Source organism: Triticum dicoccoides, chromosome 3B (assembly GCF_002162155.2).
Source record: "Triticum dicoccoides isolate Atlit2015 ecotype Zavitan chromosome 3B, WEW_v2.0, whole genome shotgun sequence".
Taxonomy (NCBI): domain Eukaryota; kingdom Viridiplantae; phylum Streptophyta; class Magnoliopsida; order Poales; family Poaceae; genus Triticum; species Triticum dicoccoides.
This window is the reverse complement of record NC_041385.1, coordinates 788,550,865-788,555,582: the sequence shown is the minus strand read 5'-3', so window position 1 is coordinate 788,555,582 and position 4,718 is coordinate 788,550,865. Positions and strand designations below refer to the sequence as shown.

At 46.2% G+C, this 4,718-nt stretch overlaps 1 long non-coding RNA gene across 1 annotated transcript; it reads right to left on the bottom strand.

Moving 5' to 3' along the window:
• Nucleotides 1-1,627: 1,627 nt before the first annotated feature.
• Nucleotides 1,628-3,619, bottom strand: LOC119278492. Its single transcript, XR_005137818.1, has 2 exons — nucleotides 2,138-3,619; nucleotides 1,628-2,031 (listed from the first exon to the last, which is right to left on the bottom strand). It is a non-coding gene; the product is annotated as an uncharacterized LOC119278492 (long non-coding RNA).
• Between the last annotated feature and the right edge of the window lie 1,099 nt (nucleotides 3,620-4,718).

Genomic DNA, 4,718 nt, shown 5'->3' with positions numbered 1-4,718 from the left:
GGCGTGGAGATTGAGACAAGCGTCAGCGAGCAGCCCAGGACCTCATCGTAGCATCCACTCTGTGATGCGCGGCCCGGCGGCTCTTCACGGAGTTCTAGTGGGAACATTTCTTTACCGTGAACACATAGGAAGGAGGGAGCTAATGGGCGTGATGAAATCTCAAGGAAATCCGAAAAGTTGCTTCTGTGCCCGGCGTCCAGTGCTATGCTATTGAGGCGGTATGTGAGCATTGGGATCACACAACCACATTAATGATGCTGAGTATATCTGCAATATGCCATCACTTATTACAATCTCTAGCCCCAAGTATTTGTACGCCAACCATCTCTGCATAGGGCAACCTATGCCACCCCATCAAGTACCAGGTTTGGCACAAGGCAAAGACCACCAGCTATTGAATACTCTACTACAAGGTAGTGGCCCACAAATAGCAGCGAGATCAATGGTACCTTGGTTTGAATCACAGCATGCAAACCGACGAGCATGCTTACCTATGGCTATGGATTAAAACGGAATTAACTGATTCCAATGTGGAACTTCATTATAAAATCAGATTAAGCACTTGATTATAAAAAAAAATTGCACTGCTTTGAACGTTACAAGACTAAAACTGTAGAACAATCCTTACTGAAAATTATCTTCAACCTCCAAGAATAATCAAGAAATAAAAAATCCATTGGCTTAATTACAAAAACACAATGGTGGCCATTAAAAATTTGGGGACTGTGATTAGTACCAAATGCACTTCTGGATTAATTCAATTAAACCATAATTTGCCCTCTTGATTAATCATTATTCGGAGGCTGTATTTTCTCTCCTTTCTGCTGTGTATGTGTTTTTTAATTCTAAGAAACAGAAATCTGCCACAAAGGCCAGCTAGGCCACGTGAGTCTGGTCCCCAAACTAATGCATTCTTCAATGATGTGCAATGCCAATCCATTCATTCAATGTTTGAAATCTCACCTGTGACTATGATTGTGGCATGTTTATGTTGTTTTTCAAATTACACTTGTGATTTAATCACACCAAAAATTAACAGAGGTGCTGTTTAGCACGTAGAATGAACACCAAGACAATCAAGTGTTTTTCGTAGATGTTAAGAATTCCAGCTATAGAAAATTAAATATGTATGTTATATATTACTCGCTTAATTGCAGGTACATTAGTACTATTAAATATTATGTTTGACAATGTTTGAAGACTACAAAATCACCAGCATTACCAAGTCAGCATAGGGAATTTCCAAATTTTGATGCACTATACACAACTGGTGGACATCAAAGTTTTTGCACACTAATCAAGTTGAAAAAACAGGACAATTCCTCCACCAAGGACACTGATCAGCACAAAAAAACTGGCTCATTGTTTTTGCAACCATTTTTGTGACGTTTTAAACTTAGTTACAGAAGAACAAATTCTAGGGATAATTACCTCACAACATAGAGAAGAAATTATTAATCAACAGAGATTTTATCTGCAGAACAATAACACGAGAAAAAATGGATCGAATCTCATAGGGGAAAACAATATGGACACCAGAAAATTCATGGAAGCAAGAAATAGAAGGAGAAAAATACAAGACAAGGGAAGTTCTGTGAACCAAATAGTTAAAAAAATGTGCTGCCCATGGAGAGAAAAAAGAATTTGATTAGAAACAAAATGCACTGCCCATGAAGAGAAAAAAGAATTTCATTAGAGTTTCTGCATGACCCGGCAAATCCAACCACCGGAACAGCTCCGGTTATACCATCTGGCTAGTGGCCAAGGAGCAGGAATTTCAGGGAAAAAAGTGTTCAACAATAGTTCACATAATGGCCAACGACGTCCGTCACCATGGAAATGGATCTGGCAATAGAACCGCTTAGAAGAAATTCAGGTGACCTACACTTTACGGGAGCACATCAGGCACGGAAGACATCGGAGACGACGAGATGACCCGCTGGCCGGCAGGTCGGTTGCTCCCGCAAGGCCGCACCGCACCCGCTTCAAAGAAATTAAAGGAGCAAAATTTGATACATGCAAAGCTAGCACCTGTGGAGAAGAACAGCCATGGATTCAAAGCCATCCGTGGAGGAAAAGATTCAAATAGAACACATAAACTGGCCATGGCGAGCGGACATGATGGGGAAGAACTCACCTGATCGGAGCTGGCGACATGGACGACGGTCTCCCTGCCACTGGATCTTGAGTTTCGACCCATCCGTGTTGACTGCTTCCTGTGGATTTGGGCGAAATTTAATGGAACCGGGGGCAGAACCGAGTCCCGCTTGAGAGACACGAGAACCTTGCTGCAGTCAGCTCGTGGTAGTGCTGGTAGACTGAAGTAGAGCAGAGCATTGGGGTGGTGACAGAGCCGAGATTGAATGTGGCGGCCCCGTTTTTGAGGCCGCGGCTAGCAGTGTGCGTCCTTGGTGGCGAACGCTCGCCCAGAGGATCTGCACCAAGAATTGCTTAGCAACGTTAGTCATCCGTCCGTCGTCGGAAAGCACGAGAGAGCGTCGCACACCATGAGAGAGAAATGGGAGAGAGAGAGAGCTCAGGAGCAGTGGTTGGGTGGGGCTTTTCGGCGATAGTAATGGGAAGGGTCCACGGAAAATTTGTTGGGCGCTGTTAGGCGCCGGCGTGCCGGCCCAACTGTTCGGCCGGACTCCGCGCAGCTGCACGATTAGCATCCCCAGGACCACACGATTCATTGAGCTATCCCACGCGCGTCCCCTTCTTCTTCCTCACTTCAGATCCACCTCGCTTTAGATCCACCGTATCGCCCCCAACCCGCCGCTCGCCGGCTCGCAGGCGTAGCACAAGGGGGCCGCTTGCCCCGCTGGACAGTTGCAACAATAGTCTCTACTTCGGCCGGTACCAGCAAAATCAATTGTTGTTTCCAGCATAAAACACAAATGTTGTAGCAAAAATACTAACACAGTCACCATCGTCGCCACCCAGCACCTTCTCACCGGTTAAAGGAAATCCCCTGGCCAGTTCCAGCAGAAACAAATACTATTTCCAGCAAAAAAACAAGAAAGAATGCAGCAAAAAAAATCAGCATGAGCACCACCTCGCTGGTGGAAGCAATCACATGAGCCAGTTCCAGCAAAACCAAATGCTGGTTCCAGCAAAAATCAAAATCAATTGTAGGAAAAACACCACCGTCCCAGCAAAAAAATCTACACTAGGCTCCAGCAAAAAATGATGCCGGTAGAAGCAAAAACCACCAATGGTTCCAGCATCCCGCTGCCCGGTTCAAGCACCGTCACCATCCCGTGGGCGCCATCGTCGCCGCCGTGCACTGGTTGTAGCACCGCGACACGTCGATCCCAGCGCTGCTATGTGCTGGTTGCAGCACGGACGTGTTTGGTTGTAGCACCTCGCCACGCCGGTTCCAGCTCCACACGCCGTGGTAGCGGCATCTCTTAGCATCGACCACCGTGGTTTGTAGCACCAGCCACATTGGGTTCATCGATGTAGCAGTGCGCGGTGCTGTGTGCCGGTTTTGTGGCAGCCCACGGCAGATGGGGAAGGTCTGAAGATAGAAACATAGAGTAGGGAAGGGGCGTGAGCTCGGACGAGATCTTTAATGGCGGGCAACGCAAAGAGATAAGAAAGGAAAAGATAAGGGAACATGGGGAGAAACGAATGGAAGAGCTTGCAGGTTGAGGATAAGGATGGAAGTACAGCGGTGAGTGGAGAACACGTGGCGGAAAAATGAAATGCTGGATCGGTGAGTGGAGAACATGTGGCGGAAAAATGAAATGCTAGATCCAGATGAACCAAGCGGTGCGTACGCGTCCGGCCGAAACGCTCGGCCGGCATTCCGTTTACCAAATTTGTTTCATGCCAGACGAGGCTTATTTTGTGTCGGCACATAACCCCATCCGCGGAGGGAGACCCGATACACGCGTCTTGGACCGCTTGCGTACAAACAAACAAGCTAAGACAATCGTATATGCTTGTACAACTGTTGAATATCCGAGGCTGGTATTGATAGTTACCATCTCAAAGCACAAACACACGCGCAAGGTACCGTGCACCAATGTCGTCGTGCACAGAAACTCAGTTTTAGCCTTCTTACAAAGAAATAAGAGATCTTCCCTGGCCCGAATAGGATAGTTGTACTTGTGTGTAATTTCGCATGGATATGCGTGAAGACGCATCCACACCTCAGTTCCCCACGTCTTCACGCATATCCACATGTTCACATTGTTTTCAGCGTTTTCAGTCACGCCTCGCCTCTTCGTCGCGACAACTCGTCAGCGGTCTGCAACTCATGAGCGGACAAGATGATTTTAACAGAAGTAGCATGTGGCAAATCAAAAACCAGCCCAACTGATTCATGACGTGCACCATACATTTGGTCTGTCTTCTGATGCCTTCTATTCCAAGCAGCATTGAACGGGTCAAAATAATCGTAATTCATTTTTTCTCCATTTTACTGTGATCCAAGTACTCTTATAAGAGCTATTTGTACGTGTCTAACCGGAGCTACGTCAAGTATGGGGGTGTGGTAAGCATAGGTACATGTATCGTGATTATATAGAGCCAAGATAGGAGGCAGCGTTGTGCTTTAAATGAGGCTGGTGACCGGATAAATTGGATATCAATCCACCACACATTCACCCGCAAGAAGTAAATAAAAATCCACCGTACATTGAGATCATATCTTCTTTTAGTCTTAAAACGAACAAAGAAAATGTCACCATTATGTGTTTTAATTCGACAGC